The 25,117-nt window shown below is 34.7% G+C and overlaps 2 pseudogenes; both read left to right on the top strand.

Annotated features, from left to right (window-relative positions):
* The first annotated feature begins 4,158 nt into the window (after positions 1 to 4,158).
* LOC132514345 (T-box transcription factor T-like) lies at positions 4,159 to 6,057 on the top strand (annotated as a pseudogene).
* A 9,600-nt stretch (positions 6,058 to 15,657) lies between these two features.
* On the top strand, positions 15,658 to 16,858 carry LOC132514340 (casein kinase II subunit beta-like; annotated as a pseudogene).
* Positions 16,859 to 25,117: the final 8,259 nt, after the last annotated feature.

Below are 25,117 nucleotides of genomic sequence, written 5' to 3' on the forward strand. Positions count from 1 at the left end.
GATTTAGAACTGAAAAATGTTGAGAATAAAAGCAGTACATGCAATTTTTAAATGGCCAATATAACCTCCAAAAATGACGGAAACTGAGGATGGAAATTATTTTCCAAATATAATTTTAAATGATGTTTTACCAACTGAGGAAATTCTTTCAGCCTAACATTCTCCCTCAAGGGGCATTTGGATTTGAACTCCTAAAGATGGGAAGATAATTGGTATTTTATTGCTCAATATGTTTGCAACCATAATGATGAAAATATTGTTTATTTACTTTCAATTTTGAGTCGATCTTCAGGCCACGGAAAGAAGATGCTATGTTTAAGGATGGAATGAAAATCCAAGAGCTATGATAAAAATGTAACTTACACAAAGCAGATTGTGAAGAAAATTGGGTAGAGAAACAAGGGCATTAAAATTGTCATATAAAGTATGAAAACTGAATTAAAGGACTATAGAAAAATGATTGAGTTTAATTACATTGTTTATACTAAAGATAATTGACAGAAAAACCAAAACAATAACATAATTGACTAAAACAGTTGGAGAAGAGGACCTGAGTGAGTTAAATATTTATATTTGATATTGGGGGAATAATAAATGTTATCTGATATTAATAAATTCAGAAAATATATATTGTTTGAGAAGGGAAATAACCAAAATATAAGCAATTGTGAAGAACTTGTCTGGAGAGTAGACTTAGAAGTGAAGAAGTGATCTGACTCTGTTGACATTTAATATAAAACATTCTTTAACATGTGATTTTTTTAATGAGCATATATTACTTGATAAAACCAAATACTTTAAAACTACAACCCTACTTACTTATAAGTGATAGTGATTTATATGATAGGAAGGTGCTTATTGTTGAATTGATATGAAAAAATTTAGAATAGAAGCAATTACCAAACGAATCATGCATGTAAACATTTTTTCTAGCATTTTTTATGTGTTAAGATGTGTTATTTTTCTTTGCTTTGTACTGTTGAATTTGAAATATCACCCACCCAAGGCTCTTTGTTTCTCCATAGTTACTTGGCTAGTGGCTGCTTCTATTTGCAAGGACATATCATGTGAATTACTAGGAAGTAAAATAATTGGCCTTCAACTAGACTAAATTTTCACCAAGTGGATTATTGTGCCCTGATAATGCCCACAGTCTAAATGACAACACTCAAAACTCAAATGTGTTCTTAATTTAATTAATTATAATTTCCAAGTTAGGAAAATTGTGTTTTGTATAAAATATTATTTCATTAAATTAGCCACAATAAAAAATAAGAATCACCTTTCATTGGGAATATACAAGAGTAAGTTTCAAATAATTTTATCATGGAAAGTATTATAATAATCATTTCTAATATTTACAGTTAAGAATCTTAAAATCCTTCTGGCTTTACTTTCAAGAAAAGTCATCAGCAACATTTAAAAATGTATGCTTATGAAATAAATCATCCAATTACTCTATTTCTATGTTTAAATTCCCCAGTTCTTCTGGCAATAGAATATAAGTCACTGAAGCTTTGTTTCCAGTGGAAAGTGGCTGGTACCTCCAATCCTACCCCAGAAACCCACATTTATATAATCTGCAATAATTATCCAGGTATTTTTAGGTCACTTCCATGGCTTTAATATTTACTTGTCATGTTACTTATTTTTACAGCTAGGCATCACATCACCCATCTTTACAAATAAATTTATTACAAATTAAAGGATATAATCCTTCTTCTCTGACTAGTTTTCTACAATTTCTTTTTCCCAGCAACAAATATAATTAAAAATAATAATTGGTCATTTGTTTTAACTTGTCAGTAGAACTTACCATTTCCTGGTAAGGACATCTTTGTTAAAATTGGATGATTTTTAAATGTGTCAAAATGATCAAGATAATAAAGGTCTTGAAATATTTGCCTTTTTGAATTTAGAAATGTAAGCTATGACAGAATACAATTTCTTTCTGTAAAACACATACAAAAATGAATAGCACATTTCAAATAGTTAACTGTTATTTCACAAGGATCATAAAAATTAAATAATTAGATGAGGAACTCTGTTCCATTATTCAACAGGACAATTAGTTCTATCAACATTTACAAGTTTTAAATATAGATTTATAATGCAAATATATTTATAATGTATTTTTATTTTTTATAGTGTATTTTTAAAATCTTCAATTAAAATCAGTAATCAAAAGAATTTAACATTAATGATAATAAAGCATTTATTATAATGTTTCTTTTATTCTTCAGTTATACTATTTCAATACTTTAAATACATGTTCAATTTTATTACCATATTTATGAATTAAAAATCTTAGTTTTGCTTATGTCCTCCACTAGCAAGAAAACAAAAATTGAATGATACATTTCCATTTACTTATAACTTGAATTCTTTATAAAAATTTTATTTATCAAATATAAATAACTATGATTATAAATATAAGGTTTCAAAAAATGAGAAAAACGAAGATACAGTTCATGAATTTGTGCTAATGACAGTTAATTATGCTTAAAATTTATTGTCAATTTGAACAAAAAACTATCACAAAAACAAAGTAGGACATTATATAACGATAAAAGGTCAAATCACTAGGAAGATATAACAATTACAAATATATATTCATGCAACATCAGAGCACCTAAATATATAAAACAAACACTGACAGAATTGACTAGAAAAATAGACAGGAGTGCAATAATAGTAGATGATTTCAACGTCTCACTTTTCAGAATGGAGAGACAGTTACCTTATAGGGAACAATTTTTATGAGTTTTTCTTCTCTCCTTCCCTTATTTATTTTTGCAAATATAAAAAAAAAAGCACAAACTGTGAAATAATAAAGAAAAGAAACAGAGATGAAAGAGAGAGAAAGGGGTGGAAGGAAGGATGGAAAGAAGGAAGGAAGGAAGGGAGGGTTTCTTACACAAAAGGTGACATACTATACACAGTTTTCTGCAACTTCCTTTTATCACTTAACAATTTATACTCCAAAATATACAATATATAATCCATTTAATCCATTTTGTAGAGATCTTCCCAACTGCTTTGCGCAAGTACATAGTAATCCACTGTGTAGATATATTGCAGTTTATATAACTGTTGGATTTTGGTGTTAGAATTTTGGATTTTGGGGGTGATTTCAATTTTGTTACTAGTACCAATAATGTTACATTGAAGAACATTTGATACATGTCATTTCAAACTAATGTCAGTGTACTTTTGGATCTTTGGAACAGATTCCTGGAAGAGGGATTGATAGATCAAAGGCCAAATACAGCTATGATTTTGTTAGATATTGATAAAATCTTCTCCATGGATGTTGTCCCATTTTACATTTTGAAAAACAAAATATTAGACTGCTTTTTCCTCCTTAGCCTCACCAACAGAGTGTTATCAAACTTTTCATATATTTCAAACCTTACAGGTGACTAATGGTTTTGGTTTTAATTAGCATTTTTCTCATTATAAAGATTATAATATGAAATATATTTTCTAACAAACATTGTTCCATTGAAAATATGAAATCTACATTTGGATCTGAGTAGCCCAGGGAAGTATCCTGGGTTAATGACATAAGTGGCTATTTAGTTGTAATTAATTAGGTTAATCTGAAACCATCCATTTTACTCAGGACTGCAGTTTAAAGAGATAGGAGAAAGAAAGGCAGAACAGAAGAAAGGGAAGGAAAGATGGAAGGAAGGAAGGAAGGAAGGAAGGGAGAGAGGGAGGAAAGGAGGGAGGGAGGGGTGAATTAAGCTAGGTCTGAATTAAGACAAAAAAATATATGAATAAATGGGAAAGAACTGCTTAAATCAATGTAATTACCCTTGTTTGCTTGAAATCTGTGTTATAGTTTGAAGTCTGTGCCATACCTACCTTGTTAAAAAAACACTAAATTTACCTATCTTGCTCATATTCATGTTTCTCATAAACTCTGACCAGAAATTACAAATTTTAAAGTTTTACCGCATTTCAGCAGTAAACTACGTGCATAACCTCAGAAATGGATTGATGTCTCTTGTTAATACATATTTTGTTCATCATATGCTGGGTAGGAGCTACATATTAGTATATATGCTCAAATTTTTATTGCATTTAACACACCAGAAGGGACATTATACAACTAATAAGAAGTGAAGTCCATGTTAAGTTATTTGATCAAATATGTTTCATGAAAACTGCCTAAGAACATCAAAACAATTAGTCAAACCCAAAATTCAATCTGAGTTAGCATTCATCTTCAAAGATTTGAATTCAAAAGTAAGTTCAGAGACCAAATATTATATTTTGATTTGTTCTGAAGTGGCCATCTGTCCATATGTAAAAGCTACTGTAACAGTTTGGCAGGCAGTTTAAAGAACCAAAATAACTACTCTGTGCAGGTCAGGTTCACAGGCATCTGGGTGTTGACTTGGAAAGCACAAAACGTAATAATCACAGCATGTGGTACTTTACCGAGTAGCCAGCCAAAAGTGTCTGTCTAAATAGGCAAAAATTTTAGCTGTCATAAGAATCCTTTGAGGAAACTTTATAAATACCTATCAAATTTCAAATATCAGTGGCCAACATTTTTAAAAACACCATAAAGATCTAATAAAATGTTATAGAAAAGTTATAATAATCCTGAGGTACCCATAATTTATATCCTGGCACATTTAAAAATGTTCCTTTTGTTTAAAAATGGGCTTCAAAGATATCAATAGTTTTATTTGTATATTTTATAAATATTTGTGTGCTAGTCAATAGTCTGATTTTTAATTGTTTAAAGCAAATCCAATGCCACAAAGAGCTACTTTAGTCATGCCTTGCAGGAGTTCAAGGGGACTATCCTCTATCTTCACCCCTCTGCCCCTCCCCTACCTTCAAGTCTTCTCCTCACAGGTCTCTGCCTGGGAACTGTGGACCTTTGCTGCTCCTTTTCTTGGAAGAGTGGCTGTTGAAAGGAGTTAAATATGGCTCTTGGGTAAGTAAGTCTGGGTTGGAGGGCCATGAAGAAGGGTCAGCAAGAGGACAATCTCCCTTGGTGTCCGGAACTTGTAGAATAGCCTGCAATAGAGTGGACCACCAGCTGAGCTCCTTGAAGTGAGAGCTACAGGCTGGCAGGGAGAAGGGTGACCCCAGTGTCAACCAAGAAAAGTTAGATATGGCTGTACTTCAGAGAGCTCACCAACCAGGTGATGGTCACCAATAACAGCAGGAGGATGTTCCCAGTGCTGAAATTGAGTATGTCTGGCCTGGACCCGAACACCATGTGTTGTTTTATCTTGGATTTTGTGATGGAGAGCAACCACTTCTGGAAGTGTGTGAACAGAGAGTGGGTGCCTGGGGGGTCAGTCCAATTCATATGTGCATATTGAACTCCTTACATAAATAAAAGCTCTAAATTCATATAGTATGAGTTGAGGGTCTACAGGGGATGACTACCAGCCACGGCATTCTCAAGACTCAATGCATATCTGTCAAGGCTTACCAGAAAGAGATTACAGCTCTTAAAACTACATAAAACTGATTTGCAAGGGCTTGCTGTGATGCAAAAAGAAGCAGGGATCACAAAGATAAGATGGAAGAACCCAGAGACAAACAGCAACCTGGGTATTACTAATGGAAGTAGCTTATCCCTGGACTCAGTTCCTTCTACCTGCTGTCAACCCCCATCCTCAGTTTGGAGGTCCTGTCTCACTTTTCTCCACCCATGGCTGTGAAAAATGCTCTATGCTGAGGAACCACAGTTCACACATCCCTGTCCCTGTCCTCAAAGCCGTGCCTAGGACTCCTCCTCACTTGGACAAGCTCATACTTAGCCCATACACTCATTGGAAAAATTCTCCAACCTATTCTGACAATTCATTTGCAAGTTGTCCATGATCTGATCCCATGAACTTAGCCCAGCCTCAGCATGTGTGTACATACTATCATGTTACTCCTGAGCACAACAGGACTGCATCAGTACCCCAACCTGTGGTCAGCTAGCAGAGCACCTTCACACCAGGGTCTCAGACAGCATAGCTACCTAATGGGCTGGGAGTCCAGACCTTCCCAGTGAACACTATCTTACCCAAATAATCTCAGGTCCCTTCTCCTCAGGATTCTCACTCTATAAGAACCATGTCGTGGCCACAGATATTCCTGACAGCCAATATCACACCTTGGCCTCATAACCTCATGGATATCCCTGTCACCACCTTCCATGTAAACCAAAGCCTTTCCTTAAAATAGACACTACTTTTTTTTTATGTCTACCAGTTTTACTCAGGATTTGATCTAGGTACAAAATGACAGTCTCATAGGTCAAGAAAGAAAAAAAAATCTTATTAACTTCACTTTAAAATATGAAAAGGAATATATGTCCTCTTGTTCATCAAAAAAATAACCCCACCCATCATCTGCAACACAAGTGTTGTCCTATGTTGCCTTTATATGCTACAGATGAATTTAAGTATGGAAACAAAACTCAGTTGGACTATTAAATCACCATTACTTGATCATAATAAAATTTTGTTTGCTAAGATCCAGAAACTTATTTTTTTGTGTCTCTTACAGAATATAGAAGATTTGACACACTAGAATTAATAAACTCAACTCGTCTTATTTAGTGAAATAAAAAGCATACTTTCAATTGCATCCCTTGTTTCTTCAGAGTAGTTTTCAGGTCCCTTTTGTGACAGCTATCATACTTATAGTTAAGCTGTTAGGGACAAAATAATAAATTCATAGTTGAGGACAACAGACTTTAACTGCAATGGAAATTTCACTGTTCTGCCCAATAGAATGTGTTTATTTTGAGCATATGTAATTGCCTCTTGTATTGTTAAACATACAATGGCAATATTTTTCTTCTGAAAAAAATAGCCAAAGACAATGAGCAAAACATTTTCTGCAAAATAAAGGTAATACGCAAAAAAAAAAAAAAAAAAAAACAACAACAGCAAAAAACTAAATAAGTTCTAAAAAGATCTAGTGAGAGGATTCAGTACTAGAAATTAGTGACAAACATAATCCACTAAAATTTTCAAAATTTACATAGCTCAAATTCTCGTCTTTTGCTAACTTACTGTGCATCTAGAAATATTTATTTTGGAAAATATTGAGCAAACTTCTTTTGCCCAGAATGAAAAACTTTAAAGTTTAAGACGGATTACACAAAAGAACACATGCTTTCCTTTTCAAAGGAGAGTGATTTTTTTTGGCGGTACGCAGGCCTCTCACTGTTGCAGCTTCTCCCGTTGTGGAGCACAGGCTCAGTGGCCATGGCTCACGGTCCTAGCCACTCCGCGGCATGTGGGATCTTCCCGGACCGTGGCACGAACCCGTGTTCCCTGCATCGGCAGGCGGACTCTCAACCACTGTGCCACCAGGGAAGCCCTAAAGGAAAGTGATCTTAAGAGCTTATAATTACTTAGTAAAGGTTTTCTGAAGATCAAATGCTTTTTAAATGCCCCTTTTTTGGTAATCTCTAAATTAATTGGAAGCATGTAAAATTGTTCTAAATTAATGATAAAAAATCAACTTCATATTTTTTAACTGGCTCTTTAAGTTTTATATTAACAAATTGTAGTTCATGATATACCTTAAAATATTCTGATAAAGTATCCAGATTAAGTTCATCCAAAGAAGAGATAATGCATTTCTACATTTGTTTGTGATAATTGGAGCAAAGACTTTATTAAACTAAATAATGATACTTTGACAGTGTAAAGATGCAAATGTACATGAAAGTAATATTTTTCCAAAGGTGAGAGGATGTATTTTATACTAGAGCTGACTTAAGTCTTTTGCACAGGATATTTCTTTGTCTGGAAATGGCTTTCCCCACATTATCGCCTGGCTTACTCCTTCAATTTCATTCCTCACAGAGGCCACACCTGACCACTCCACATCAACTGCCCCAATGTACTATGAAAATTCTTGGTCTGTTAGATTTTTTTCATAACATGAATTTTTATCTACTATGTTTATTCTTTTATTTTCCAAATATTTTATTGATTGCCCCCCTTGCCCCTGTCAGATTCAAGTTCCTCAAGTGTAAGAACTCAAGTTTTTCTTGCTAGTTGATCAGTCCCCAAGACCTAGAATCATTTTTGGAAAATAAGAGCCCAGTACATATGTGTCAAAAAAACACTCAATGACCTAGGAGGAATTTCAGGAAAACTTTTGTTGTCATAATCACATAAAAATACATAATGTCTATAAAACAGCAATAACTAATTAGATGGGAAGAACAGGCTGGAATGAGAAAGGAATAATGAGGCAAAAATGGGTTTAGGTGAGATTAAAAAATACTGCTAAGAAAGTAAAAAACAAAATCTAAAAATTACAGCCACACTAGAGGCCCTAAGACAACAAGAAACATTAATCTGATTATAAATGTCACAGCAATAATCCTTTTTTGGGTTAAATTCCTGAATCAAAAGCAAAGTATAAAGTCTGAGTTTTAAAGATGCAATAACTACATGTACACAGAGAGAAACAAATTACCCAAATGTTTGATAAAAATGTTAAAAAAAATTATATACAAAAACTATTTAAAAAGTGATGAAGAATGAAAGAAATGTCAATTGATATTTACAAATATACCAGTCCAAATTAGGGATATGATTAGTCTGAAACCATTGAGTGTTAGAAAAAAATGATAAGAAGGTAAAAAAGAAGTTAATAAGAAATCAATGATAGTATGTAAAAGGAAAAAATTTCAACATAACAGGAAGATAATAGAAAAAGGAAATTGAGGTCATTTAACTACTAAACTGTAGACTGTTCTTTCTATGTAACTATGTTCTCACTCTATCCACTTTCTGTCTCCTATTTTTCCAACATACTTTGGACATTTTAAAATAAATTGCAACACACTTGAAAACAGATAAATTATAAGGGTTTACATCACATTTTCTTACCACAATGTTATAAAACTAGTAATTATAACAAAATGTGATAAAATATTTTGAAGTTAAAACATATTTCTGAAAGTTTGTGTAAATAGGAAAATAAAAGCTGAGTTTTTAGATTTCTTATAAATATCAAAGTAAATTATGTACCTCAAAACTCAAGCACAGGGGAGGAGTCAAGATGGTGGTGTGGGAACACACAGAGTTAGCTTCTCCCCACAACTAGGGTGCCTGCCAGCCACTGGTAGGGGACTCTGACCCCCAAGGAGACAGGAGGAACCTCAGAGTGAACGAGTAGGATGTAGGCAGACCGATGGGGGAGAAGTGGAGCCCAGACAGCATTGGTGTCCCTTGGGCTGGGGAGCTTGCTGAGTTCCCAAGCCAATTCCCCCTCCCCTCAAAGCCCCATCCAGGCCGCATGGGTCCTGGGGACATAGGAGGGAGGCTGGGGAGATCAGGAGTGGCAGATAGGAGGGGCCATCCAGGAGGATCAGGAGAGGAGCAGAGGGTGATTACCCTACTCACTTGGGCACAGGGAGCCTGCTGAGCTCCCAGGCTGGTCCCCTGCCCTCCAAGGCCCCCTTTTCCCCCTACCGTATTGGTCCTGGGGACATAGGAGAGAGGCCTGGGAGATCAGAGAGGCAGGCAGGAGGGACCCTCCCAGACCCCAGACCAGAGGAGCAGGAGAGGAGAGGAGGGCATTTGCTCTGCCCCTGCTAGGCTCCCAGGTGAGGTCCCCTACCCTCTGAGACCAGGGGTGGGTGGCACGCCTGGGTTCCTACTGTTCCTTGAGTATAAGCCCCATCCCCCACAGCCCTTAGGACGTTTTCCAGCCCTGTGGGTCCTGAGCATTGGTCCCATACACCACCCAAACCTCACCCTTGCTTAGGCCTCGCTCTCCACAGCCAAGGCCTTCCCTCCCCCACCTTTTTTTTTTTCCTTTTCCCTCCTCCTCTTTTTTACTATAGGGTACTGATGTACACTCCAGTTGTTGATTCATATATATTTTTATTTTTACATTCTTTCTAATAAATCTGTTAGTTTCCTAGTCTAATTTTATTTTTACTTTGTTACTGTTTTTTTTTTTTTCTTTTTTTTGCTGCCCCACATGGCTTGTGGGATCTTGATTCATGACCTTGGGGTCGGGCGGAAGCTCTTGCAATGGGAGCTCCGAGTCTGAACCACTGGACTAACAGAGAACCTCAGACTCCAGGGAATATTTTTCAGAGTGAGGTCTCCCAGAGGTCCTCATCTCAGCACAAAGACCATCTCTACTCAATAGCCTACAAACTCTAGTGTTGGAAGCCTCGGGCCAAACAACCAGTAAAACAGGAACACAACCTACTCATTAAAAAAAAAAAAATGAGATGGCAAAAAAATATGTCACAGTTGAAGGAGCAAGGTAAAAACCTACAAGACCAAGTAAATGAAAAGGAAATAGGCAATCTACCTGAAAAAGAATTCAGAGTAATGATAGCAAAGATGATTCAGAATCTCAGAAATAGAATGGAAGCACGGATTGAGAAAATACAAGAAGTGTTTAACAAAGACCTAGAAGAACTAAAGAACAAACAAACAGAGATGAACAACACAATAACTGAAATGAAAAATACACTAGAAGGAATCAGTAACAGAATAGTGGAAGCAGAAGAATGAATAAGTGAGCTGGAAGGCAAAATGGTGGAAATAACTGCTGAGGAGAAAAATAAAGAAGAGAAAAAAAGAATGAAAAGAATTGAAGACAATCTCAGAGGCCACTGGGACAATACTAAATGCACCAACATTCAAATTATAGGCGTCCCAGAAGAAGAAGAGAAAAACAAATGGTCTGAGAAAATATTTGAAGAGATTATAGTGGAAAACTTCCTTAACATGGGAAAGGAAAGAGTCAGCCAAATCCGGGAAGCACAGAGAGTCCCAATACAGGATAAAACCTAGGAAGAATACACCAGTACACATATTCATCAAATTAACAAAAATTAAATGGAAAGAAAAATATTAAAAACAGCAAGAGAAAAACAAAAAAATAATATACAAAGAAATCCCCGTAAGGTTATCAGCTGATTTTTCAGTGGAAACCCTGCAAGCTAGAAGGGAGTGGCAGGATATACTTAAAGTGATGAAAGAAAAAAACCTACAACCAAGATTACTGTACCCAGCAAGGATTTAATTCAGGTTTGATGGAGAAGTCAAAAGCTTTTCAGACAAACCAAAGCTAAGAGAATTCAGCACCATGAAAACAGTTTACAACAAATGCTAAAGAAACTTCCCTAAGCAGGAAACACAAAGAGAAGAAAAAGACCCACAAAAACAAACCGAAAACAATTAAGAAAATGGTAATAGGAACATACATATCGATAATAACCTTGAAAGTAAATAAACTAAATGCCGCAACCAAAGGACACAGACTGGCTGAATGGATACAAAAAAAGACCCATATATATGCTGTCTACAAGAGACCCAATTCAGTCCTAGGGACACATACAGACTGAAAGTGAAGGGATGGAAATAGATATTCCATGCAAATGGAAATCAAAAGAAAGCTGGAGTAGCAATACTTGTATCAGATAAAATAGACTTTAAAATAAAGACTGTTACAAGAGATAAGGAGGGACATTACATAATAATCAAAGGATCAGTCCAAAAAGAAGATATAACAATTATAAATGTTTATGCACCCAACATAGGAACACTTCAATACATAAGGCAAATGCTAACAACCATGAAAGGAAAAATTGACAGTAACAAAAGAATAGTAGGGGACTTTAACACCTCACTTACACCAATGGACAGATTATCCAGACAGAAAATTAATAAGGAAACACAAACTTTAAATGACATAATAGACCACATAGATCTAATTGATATTTATAGAACATTCCACCCAAAAGTGATGGAATACACTTTATTCTCAAGTACTGATGGAACATTCTCCAGGATAGATCACATCTTGGGTCACAAATCAAGCCTCGGTAAATTTAAGAAAATTGAAACCTATTAAGCATTTTTTCTGACCACAACACTATGAGATTGGAAATCAATTACAGGAAAAAACCTGTAAAAAACACAAAAAAACATGGGAGTTAAACAGTGCGCTCCTAAATAACCAAGAGATCACTGAAGAAATCAAAGAAGAAATAAAAAATACATAGAAACAAATGACAATGAAAACACAATGACCCAAAACCTATGCATCACAGCAAAAGCAGTTCTAAGAGGGAAGTTTACAGCAATTCAATCTCACCTCAAGAAACAAGAAAAATCTCACATAAACAAGCTAATGTTACTTTTAAGACAACTAAAGAAAGAAGAGCAAAGAAAACCCAAAGTCAGAGGAAGGAAAGAAATCATAAAGATCAGAGCAGAAATAAATGAAATAGAAATGAAGAAAACAATAGCAAAGATCAATAAAACTAAAAGCTGGTTCTTTGAGAAGATAAACAAAATTGATAAACCCTTAGACAGAATCATCAAGAAAAAGAGGGAGAGGACACAAATCAATAAAATTAGAAATGAAAAAGGAGAAATCACAACAGACACTGCAGAAATACAAAGGATTATAAGAGACTACTACAAACAACCATATGCCAATAAAATGGACAACCATGAAGAAATGGACAAATTCTTTGAAAAGTACAATTTTCCAAGACTGAACCCAGAAGAATTAGAAAATATGAACAGACCTATCACAAGTAATGAAATTGAAACCATAATTAAAAATCTTCCAACAAAAAAATGTCCAGGACAAGATGGCTTCTCAGGCGAATTCTATCAAACATTTAGAGAAGAGCACATTTAGAGAAGAGCAAACACCAATCCTTCTCAAACTCTTCTAAAAAATTGCCGAGGGAGAAACACTCCCAAATTCATTATACGAAGCCACCAGCACCCTGATACCAAAACCAGAAAAAGGTATCACAAAAAATGAAAACTACAGGCCAATATCACTGATGAACAGAGATGTAATAATCCTGAACAAAACACTAGCAAACAGAATCCAACAGCACATTAAAAGGATCACACACCATGACCAAGTGGAATTTATCCCAGGGTTGCAAGGATTCTTCAATATATGCAAATCAATCAATGTGATACACCACATTAACAATTTAAGGAATAAAAACAATATGATCATCTCAGTAGATGCAGAAAAAACTTCTGACAAAATTCAACACCAATTTATTATAAAAACCCTCCAGAAAGTGGGCATAGAGGGAACCTACCTCAACATAATAAAGTCCATATATGACAAACCCACAGCAAGCATCATACTCAATGGTGAAAAACTGAAAGCATTTCCACTAGGATCAAGAACAAGAGAAGGATGTCCACTCTCGCCACTCTTATTCAACATAGTTTTGGAAGTCCTAGCCATGGCAATCAGAGAAAAAAAAGAAATAAAAGGAATACAAATTGGAAAAATAAGGATTAAAACCATCACTATTTGCTGATGACATGATGCTATACATAGAAAATCCTAAAGATACCACCAGGAAACTACTAGAACTAATCAATGAGTTTGATAAAGTTGCAGGATACAAAATTAATGCACAGAAATCTCTGGCATTCCTACACACCACCAACAAAAAATCAGAAAGAGAAATTAAGGAAACACTCCCATTTACCATTGCAGCAAAAAGAATAAAATACCTAGGAATAAACCTGCCTAAGGAGGCAAAAGACTTGTACTCAGAAAACTATAAAACACTGATGAAAGAAACCAAAGATGACAAAAAACAGATGGAGAAATATACCATGTTCTTGGATTGGAAGAATCAATATTGTGAAAATGACTATATAGCCTAAAGCAATCTACAGATTCAGTGTAATCCCTATCAAACTACCAATGGCATTCTTCACAGAATTGGAACAAAAAATCTTACAATTCATATGGAAACACAAAAGACCCTGAATAGCCAAAGCAATCTTGAGTAAAAAAAAAATGGAGTTGGAGGAATTAGCCTCCCCGACTTCAAACTATACCACAAAGCTACAGTAATCAAGACAGCAAGGTACTGGAACAAAAACAAATATAGATCAATGGTACAGGACAGAATGACCAGAGATAAATCCATGCACATATGGACACCTGTTTTATGACAAAGGAGGCAAGAACATACAATGGAGAAAAGAAAGCCTCTTCAATAAGTGGTGCTGGGAAAACTGGAGAACGACATGTAAAAGAATGAAATGAGAACACTACCTAACACCATACACAAAAATAAACTCCAAATGGATTAATGACTTAAATGTAAGACCAGACACTATAAAACTTTTGGAGGAAAACATAGGAAAAACACTGTGACATAAACCACAGGAAGAACTTTTTTGACCCACCTCCTAGAGTAACAGAAATAAAAACAAAAATAAACAAATGGGACTTAATTAATTAAACTTAAAAACTTTTGCACAACAAAGGAAACCATAAACAAGACAAAAAGACAACCCTCCGAATGGGAGAAAATATTTGCAAATAAAACAACAGACAAAGGATTAATCTCCAAATTATACAAATAGCTCATGCAGCTCAATATCAAACAAACAAACAAGTCAGTTAAAAAGTGGGCAGAAGACCTAAATAGACATTTCACCAAGGGACACATACAGTTGGCCAAAAGGCACATGAAAAGATGCTCAACATCACTAATTATTAGAGAAATGCAAATCAAAACTACAATGAGGTATCACCTCATGCCAGTCAGAATGGCCATTATCAAAAAATCTAGAAACAATAAATGCTGGAAAGGGTGTGGTGAAAAGGGAGCCCTCCTGCATTGTTGGTGGGAATGTAAATTGATCCAACCACTATGGAAAACAGTATGGAGGGTCCTTAAAGAACTAAAAAAAGAACTACCATATGACCTAGCAATCCCACTACTGGGCATATACTCTGAGAGAACCATAATTCAAAAAGAGACATGCACCCCAATGTTCATTGCAGCACTATTTACAATAACCAGGACATGGAACCAACCTAAGTGTCCATCGACAGAGGAATGGATAAAGAAGATGTGGCACATATATACAATGGAATATTACTCAGCCATAAAAAGGAACTAAATTGAGTTATTTGTAGTGAGGTGGGTGGACCTAGAGTCTGTCATACAGAGTGAAGTATGTCACCATATGTTAATGCATATATATGGAATCTAAAAAAAAAATGGTACTGATGAACCTAGTTGCAGGGCAGGAATAAAGAGGTAGACATAGAAAATGGACTTGATGACATGGGGTGGGAGGGGGAAGCTGGGGCAAAGTGAGAGTAGCATTGATGTATATACACTCCCGAATGTAAATTAGTTGGCTGGTGGGAAGAAGCAGCATAGCACAGGGAGATCAGCTCGGTGCTTTGAGGTGACCTAGAAGGGTGGGATAGGGAGGATGGGAGGGAGGCTTAAGAGGGAGGGGATATGGGGACATTTGTATGCATACGGCTGATTTGCTTTGTTGTGCAACAGAAACTAACATGGTATTGTGAAGCAATTATACTCCAATAAAGATGTACTAAAAAAAATGGTATCAATAGAAAAAAAAAAACCTCAAGCATAAGGACAGTTTGAAAAACTGCAGTATTTACAAAAGCTGAAGATACACAGTTCCAAAGATAATCAGCTCCACTCCTATATATATACCTAAACCCAACAGGAGTGCATTCATAAGTTCACTGAAAGGCATGCACTAGAATATTCATTATAGCATTATTTGTAAGCCCAAACTGGGTGCTACCCACATAAATATCCACTCATAGGAGAAGCCGTAAAAATTGTGGAATACTCACACAATGGGAATTGATCGTCTGTAATGTGCATAATGCATAATTTATCAATACTAAGTACAAAAAAAGACAGGATGAATCTCTGGTTTTAGAAGTCATGAGAGCAGTTAACTGGAACAATTTTTACTGAGATGAGAATGTGCTAGGTTATTGGTATTCTGTTTTTGATCTGAGTCTGACTAAGCAGGTATCTTCTGACATGTGAAATCAATCCATTGAGCTGAACTCTTTTGATGTGGTTACTAGTCTTTACCGATACTATGTTCAATAGACACTTAAAAGGACATAGAAATTAAAAATATCATTCCTACGATATTTTTATTTATTAATTCATTAAAATAAGTAGAAACACATTTTAATCATGACATGCTTTGCAAAACAAAAGAAAAAAAAGACCCCTAACTTTCAAAGACTTTTATGATCACTCAAGAAAGCAAAATTACAGAGACAAAGAAGCATCAGGAAATCAGTAAGGAAAAATAAATGACAAATTAAAAAAAATGATTTAAACATCAGGAAGTGTTATTTATACTGGTTCTGTGGGCTCCATGACTATGAATTCTTCTGTGAAGTGGATGAAGACTCCATCCAGGACAAATTTAATCTCAGTCAACTCAATGAGCAGGTGCCTCATTGTAGACAAGCTCTAGACATGATCTTGAACCTGGAGCCTGATGAAGAGCTGGAAGACAACCCCAACCAGAGAACCCTGATTAAGCAGTCAGCCAAGATGCTGTATGGGTTCACCCAGACCACCTATATCCTCACAAACCATGGCACCACCCAGATGTTGGAAAAGTCCCAGCAGGGAGAGTTCGGCTACTGCCCCACGTGCACTGTGAGAACAAGTCAATGCTTTCCAATAGCCTTTCTGACACCCCAGGTGAGGCCCTGGTGAAGCTCTACTGCCCCAAGTGCATGGACAATTCCACACCTAAGACACCATCGAGGCAGCACCACACAGAAGGCCCCTACTTGGGTACCAGTTTCCCTCACATTGCTCTTCATGGTGCATGCTGAATGCCGGCCCAAGCAGCCCACTAACCAGTTTATGTCCAAAGTGTACAGTTGCAAGATCCATCCACTGTCCTACCAGGTGCAGTTCCAAGCTGCCAGCAACTTTGAGTCTCTCAAGACCATTCACTTATTCCCAACCCCACCTGTCACTCTGTCTTTGACAGTTCCAGTCCTCCCCTGCCACCTTTAAGGAAATCTCTATGGTTTATATTTTAAATTAGAAGAGTCATTATTGTGGTGTGAATATGAAATAAAGTAGAAAAAAGGCAAAAATAAGCATTTACTCAAAATTTATATAAAATCTTGCCAGATCTCTTCAGGAAAAATAGTTTAGAGCTTGATGACTCCTAATATAAATGTTGTAAAATCATAAGGTATTTTAAAAATAATTCTATGGTAATTTATTTAATTACTAAATAAAATTGATTATTTATATTAAGATACATTAGCATCATTGATTAATGTATGAGAAGAATACTGAATAGTACCATAATAATGAAGAAATTTTTTAAAAGATCTACAAGAACTACCATGTTGAAAGGTACAAAAATCACAGGTCTTTAGAAAGGAAATTTTCATATACCTAAAATCAACTAATTCTCACATTATTTAAATAGTTCTGGGCTAGAAGTTGAAATGGACTTTGCTGTGTCAAACCACAGACTGACTCGCATTATTTTAAAAAAAGCAAATCTCAAATATCACTAGTAAATAGCAATTAAATCTTAAGAGAGAATATATTTTTATACTTGATAAAATCAATTCAATGTTTAATAAAATTCAAAGAAAGCATAAGTACCAACAGACGTATCTAAACATGACAAGAATGAGTATCTCAATCCACCTATATTCCAAAATGTTCTGGAAATTAATTTAATAGATTTATGATTATAAATGTGAAAAGAAGCTAAAATTTAGGTATATGATCTAGCAACTACTATAATGTACTATAAAACCTTTTATTTTTCCCTTGGAATAGAGAGTCAAGTCAAAAATAATGAATAATCCAATGAAATCAGAGTGTATACAAAATTTATGAACATCAGTGGGGAGAGATTGGATGACACATTAAATTGAGAATTGGCTAATTATGTCAAGTTGGGTTGATATAAAACATCTCTTAGTTGGAGAACTGAAATTCCAATCCCATCTCAGTGGAAAAAATCAAGATGCCTATTTGGAGAGTGTTCTTAGCCATCAAAATCTAGTTAGGCTAATTCAATGACTAATGATAACACCATACTTCTATGTGAGTGACAACAAATATAGACATTGTAATATTCATATTCTTCTCAGTATATTATTTTGTTAAGCACTGCATGTTGTTCTAGTTTTTTTTTTTTTTTTCATATTATAAGTGTTAGTTTTTGTTAACTTGATCTTTCTACACCTATCTATCCTTGAGGTGCTTGGATTTATCCTGTAGATACTGTGTTGGAATCATGTTAGCCACCTCAGGGTCAGATATTATGAAACCTTTTTGTAATCCACAATGGAGACTTTGTAACAAGCTACAGCAGTGGGGAGAAGCAATTTGTTTAAGTATAAGGTATAAATGGGGCAGCAAAATAATAACATTAAAATTCAAACAAGACCCTTTCAAATAAGCATATTTGTTGAGAATATTTAATCTAAGAGGCAAGTAGACAGATGAGTAAGGACAAGGAGCAGAAAACTATGGTGTCTTGGAAAACCATATCCATGTGAAAACTGAATACTGTCAGCACCAAGTTCTTTCATGTAGTCTTGAATTCAACTGTAATTGAAGCACAGATCATAAATGAGAAAGGTTTTTCAATCTGACACCCTTAGAGGAAAAAAGTGACAAATGTAATTTTCAGATTGCAAAGCATTAGTTTATCATTGCACGTTGTTGTGAAGATATAGAGCAAAGTTGGAGAATATTTATATACCACATCCTAATGACACATGGAATAAGAAAGTTGAGCTCATCATTCTGAAACTTAATATCTCTTTTGTTTACTAAAAAAGCAAAAAGCAAAACTGTGATAATCGATATTTTTCACTTATATCTAGGGATAGTTATATTAAGCATGGTGTTTGTAACAAGAAGCTGCTGTTGCTCAAATGGATATTGCAACATATTTTTCTTGTCTACTCAAATTTATAATCTATGTTAGACAGAACATTTAGCTTACCAACTTACTCTAATTATCCATACGTATACCCCAGTTACCATGTTTTAATTAATGTGAACATTATATAAATTATATAAATCATCTTGAATTATGAAAAACTTTTAAAACTATCTTTCTAGCATATTGTTAAGATAAAATTAAAATTTTATTTACAGTCAATTCACTTAAAAACATTTTATCTGAAGCTTTTGGGTGGAAAGAAAAAGCGTTTACCATTACCTGTACCCTCAGAAGGATTGACTGAGTCTCTTAGTATCAAATAACATATACATAAAGTATGAGATAACTTGTTTCTTAATCATATGCATTAGGAAGTATATACTGCCTTGCTAAATAAGGGTTTGAAAACTCTTATTCTGATGCTTTCTAGTTTCATAATCTTGAGGAAAGATACCTAATCTGTATTAAACTCAATTTATTAATCTGTGATGTTGACAAACATTGAGTGACTCCTCATAGATTAATTGAAGAGATTAAATAACATAAGCCACATAAAGTATACTACTATACATAGAAAATGATCAAAGTGTATTGACTATTATTGATATTAATTTAATGTAAGTAAGTGTATTTGGTAATTCCACCCAAACAATCTCTCTATAGTGCTCCTGGCTTCTGGGATATTATGGAGCTATTTTCACTAAAGATGGGAGATGACTCCACTTCAAATACAGCATATTTCTTTCAAACATATCTTCGATCCTGTTTCTATTTAGCATCCTTTGAAGTACAAATAAATTTCCAAAGGGAGCCAACCCTCTTTTGCTGAATGTTGTAAACAGATTTTTTTTCTTATTTATTTATTTATTTTTTGTAAACAGATTTTAATCTCAGTACCTGACAGGACAACACAGCTCTTCTCTTCAACACACCATGAATTTGTCACTCTACTCAGTGTATCCAGTTTTCTGTGCACTGTAGATCAGTAGCTGTATCTCCATCTCCAGGCATATTTATTTCTGCACTTTTTGTATCACCAAATAATCCTAAGTATGCATTGATTGTTTCCTGAATTTTATATTTCAAAGGCACTAGTTATTGTTTGGACAGCTCCGGAAACCTAGATTTGTGCCCTTGTCTCCAGTCCCCATTCAGGGACAGCTAGAGCAGTGGCCCACATGCCATTCTTCTCAAAAGCCTAATTGCTTCAGGTGACTATCCCTACTATTTGAAACTATTCTGAAACCTCTGAGACTGAATTCAGAGAGTTGAATTCCGTTCTTTTTTGACATGTTCTAACTACATTCATGGAAGGAAACTTGTACACATTTTCAATTTTAAAAACTACCTAAAATAGTAAGACTTTAACTCCCCCTGGATGCCATGCCTCACAATCATGGTTGTTTCTTTGGGACATCAGTCTGGGCAGGAATCTCCTCCTCCTTCTTTGTCAGGAGGTGAAGTCATATCTTTGTGCTTGCATTTGTTCAGTTTCTCCACACTAAGTTTGGAAAGGCTGTTTTGATTATTTTACAATCCTGACATTCAATTGTGATAATGACTAACTTATTGCAACCAAAACTATTAAGAATCCAGGAATAAATCATCATCTTTCTGTTCTCAGAAGGACAAAGCATGCCGCACTTGAAAGGAAAATTGTTTTTAGTAGACCTATTCAATTTTTCTGAAAGGATGCAATTCAAATGTAGACTACAAACACACATTGTACATATTTTACTGCATTGTGTAAGGAAACAAAAACACAGGTAAATAAAAGTAAAATTTCCTTCAGAGTTTTGCAATTCACTAAAATAGCACTATAAAATTTCTTTGTAAAAGAAGATAATAGGTCTGTTGTTGGTTTCAAAACAGTTCTAGTGGGGTAAAAGTATCTTGAACTGTCAACAAATGTGGCATCCATCTTATCTATTAATGGTCTTGGGAAGACCGTTTTCAGAATGCAAAAGTTTAAAACTGAAATTCACTCCATGGGGTTAGAGCTTTTAATGGACTGTCACTGATAAGGAAATGATGGAAACCACAATGTTTCTGCAATCTGATTAGCTGGATGTGTTGTGTGAAGTTGAATTTCCCAATCTCCAGAATACGAACATATACTACCAGTGAGGAGAGAAGAAAAGCAATTCAAAGTTCTATATTTAACTTTTATTCTTTTGAATACAGCATTAAAATAACAATTTCCATGGCATTGTATTTTCCTTAGTTCTTTAGTGGGCAATAAAAATAAATCTCATATTATTTTAGCATAATATCATCCTTCCAAAGGAAATCTACTTTGAAATAACATCTCATGTGGTCAGAGAACTTCCCTTAGTTCATATAAAGTTGGCAACTACACTGTTTTCTTCATTAGAAAGAGACAAGATAATATATCCAATCATCAGTGTCACGGGGCATGCTTCACGAGTATTTGCTTAAAACTTTTAATGCTGTGCAAATGTGACATTTAAGAAATATTTATTTAGAGTAAGCCAAATAAATTTGTTGACTCATTCATGATGCCCATGGAATATGATTTTCTATTGATCATTTATATTAAAATGTCAATGTGTAAAACTAGATCTCAAAATGCAGGAATATCTGTATATGAATGCAAACTATGTCAATCATGTAGAATTGGTTGACAGGTACACAGATGTTTGGCATACTGCAGCTTAATTGACAAAATTTCCCTATAAAAATAATGGTTTTCTCTTGTTAATGTAGCCTTTTCTTTCCAATTTAATGGAGAAAGTCTATGAATTAAGGCATTCAAATTTTTTTAATATTTACAATTTCAACTTAAATATATTTAGATAGAAATATATAATGAAAGCAAAACAAAGAAACACAATTTTAGTCCCAGTTCTGCCACTTTCTTATTTATTTAGCCCAGGCAAATCAGTCAGTCTCTCTGAGTTCCCATGTATTGATACTTTTGTGTCTAGTAACTAGATAATTGTCAAAGACACTTATAATTTTATGATAACTTTATAAAGACCAGAAATGGGGTAGAGTGATCTCAAAAATACATTAAATATGTGCAGCAGTGAATAAGAATTCTGTTTTCCTCTATGAAGATGGTTGCTACAAATGTGCAATGTTTCAGGTGGGAGAAAAATGTGTCTTCTGACATCTGCAGCAGTATTTCCATGTAAACCAGGAAAAAAGAATGACTTCAAAGGACATAATGATAACTAAGATGTATGGAACACTTTCTATCACTGATAGCTTTAAAGATTTCCTTACAAAATCCTCATAGTAAGCCTCTGAAGTTGATCCCAAAATGACCATTATTTTCTAGATGAGGAACCTGAGACTCAAGAAATATGGGTAAGACACACAAGGTGAAGTAGCTAGCAACATCAGAACTGGATTCAGAATATGAGAGTCTGGCTATAGAGGTGATATAATTTAACCATGCTTACAGCAACAATTTTGAAAAAACGTGAGAATTCGTTCAGAGATTTGGAAGAGATATGGAAAGAGACCATCTATTTTAGGCAAAAAATGTATTGAAAGCAATATCCCTTTGTTTCAAAAAATACCTGTATTGCTGTAATTTAAAAATAACCTTTTAAATACTCTTCCCCTTTATCAACTGAGAACAATTATTTGATTACTGGGAAATATATAAACAATCATATTAGCCAAATGATTAGAGTTGCTTGGTCTTCAACCAATGGCTTTTGGAAGGAAATACATTTTTCTCTTGATGCTCCTCAAGGAAAAATTGACATAAGAAATAATTGTCACTTAAATATTTTCTAAATGCTTTTAAGGACTTTGATTAAAATTGGGGAGGGGCAAGACCAAGGTCAAGTACATAATGCTTTTTCATTTAACAAGGAGGAACTTCCTGACTTATTTGAGTCAGCTCACAAAGACTTTTTTTTGTTAACATCAACACTCAAAAATTTAGAGAGCTCACATTAAAATATGAATTTCTTTCTTTTCCACAAACACTGGAATATCTGCCAAACCTGGTTCTGAATTCCAATGTGGCAATGATCCATGGTTGCTGGGTAGCAGCTGCCACCTTTAGGCGGGCCATGCACTTTGCAATGCTTCCAACCACCCGGGGCCTGCTTCACTCAATTACATTTCCAATCTGGCATTAAAAAAAAGAATATTCAGTGCTTTACAGTCTCCTCCTTAATGCCACCATTTAATACTTTTTTTTTCCTTCCCAATACTCATTAGGGTCTTGTGAAATGCCCTGAGTCCAAAGCAGTGAATAATTTTTGTTACCAGTGGAAAGAAGGATGGATTAATTTGATTAATTTCCTCTGAATGCTTTGAAGTAAGGCATCAAAGAATCACTGTTTACCTCTTGAAATGCTCAGATTTGATTCTATAGTAAAGAAAATGTGATTCAACTTTCATCCAAAGGACAATTGGAGAGCTTTGGAACTTTGTGCTTAAACAAAGACATATCATAGTCCATTTTATTCTTTTCTTAAAAGGTATGCATTTAGCATTAATATTATTTACCCCCTGGCATGTATCAGTAAAAATAGTTTCCCTTTAATATGATTTTTAAGTGTAGATTTATAATTAAAATACATTTGCACTGTAAAAGAAGCTTTCGTCCAAGGAAAATAAAATTTGAAACTATTTTAACATACTCAAATTTGTGCTTTCAGAAAACTTCCCGAATTATTGCATTACAATTAGTTGCTATGAAATCATCTAGTCCTTGCTGTTCTGAAAAGAACCTTGCATAGTAGCCCTATAATTATATGTGCATTATCTGAGTGAATTGAGAACAATAAAAATAATAAATTATATTAGGTTTATGAATTATAATTTGTATCATTTAGGGCATATTTTGATTTTTCAGAATATAATTAGTACTTTGATTCTTTATATAGCTAAAAACTGAAAATGAGATAGAGTTGTGCCACCTTTACAATCCTTAGTATCTCTCTGTCTTTGTCTCTGTCTCTCTTGCTCTCACAAGCACAGAAAACACACACACACACACACACACACACACACACACACAACTGCAATATCTTTTCTACTCAAAGTCTGAAAAATTATACTTACATGATGTTTTGAAACAACAAAAAAGAAAACTTAATGCTAAGGCATACTCTCAGAGATAGTCTGTGGTATACTCACACATACTGATGGTTAAAATGGAAAATATTTTTAAATGATACACAAGACAGCAATTTTCTATGAGCTTTGATAATGCATGACTTTTGCCTCTCAGTTCAACTTTATAGACACTATATTGAAGAATCTTAAAAACAGTTCAGATCACCTTTATGCATAGAACTGTTCATCATAGTTCTACAAAATGAAAACATGGAAACAGAATTTCAAAACTAGGAATTAGTAATTTTTATTTCACAAAGTATATTATTCTAATGCTATTAAAGTAATATATAAGGAGTGTGTAAAAAAACAAAGTCCATCAAAAGTATTTCCTTTAATGTTGAATGACCAAAAAGTGCCAGACATTTCAAAATCCAGTTGTGTTTGCGTGTTGGTATGTATGAAAACTGACAAGTAGAATATAATATTTATATTAAAAATCAAGTAGGTGAACATAGCCAAGACTACCTTATTAAATAGAAAAAAATGGAATGACTTACATTATTGAATATAAACACATATCGTGTTACCATCCTCTAAAATACAATTTTTGTACAATCTATACAATGTACATGTAGGATATATATACTCTGTAAAAGTTGCTTTTAAATGCTTTTGAGAGCTGTGGTTTTCCCTATTTTATCCTATTCTGATTCCACATTTTTCCAATATTGACCTCATATTGCATTTGTAATCAGAAATAAATTTTTAAATAATAAAGTTGGAGTGAGCCTTAGTGCATCCTGCAGGCAGTTTCCCAGCAAGTACTGTGGACCTCAGTTAAGCAACATCCCAATGGGTGTTCCAGCCACTTCCCTGCGAGTTCAGGACCCACTCCACCTACCCCAAATGTAGCTCCCCATGAGTTTCCCCTACATATAGGAGGCAGCTCTCTGCTTGCTGGCATCCTCCTGTGGAACTTCAGTGAACTTCTCCACTATCTGCTGGGCTACAGCCATGTGCCACCAGGGGGTTCTGAGCCTCAGTTTGGGGTGGGGAGTGGTGTTTTGGGGGTGGGAGTGAGGGAGGAACTTTTGCACTGATATCACCCCTAAGAGTAGTGGCTGCTTTCTCTATTAGGTATTACTGCATTCTTTACTCCATTCACCTGTTACTAGGTATGAATTCTTTTGATAAACTGCACCCATTCCACGTACCACATGGTTTATCTCCTGACTGAACCATGACTGAAAAATCAGCATTATTTACAGAAGAAGACAGATTGAAAGAATCCAACTGGTAAA

Source organism: Lagenorhynchus albirostris, unplaced genomic scaffold, assembly GCF_949774975.1.
Source record: "Lagenorhynchus albirostris unplaced genomic scaffold, mLagAlb1.1 scaffold_202, whole genome shotgun sequence".
Lineage (NCBI taxonomy): Eukaryota > Metazoa > Chordata > Mammalia > Artiodactyla > Delphinidae > Lagenorhynchus > Lagenorhynchus albirostris.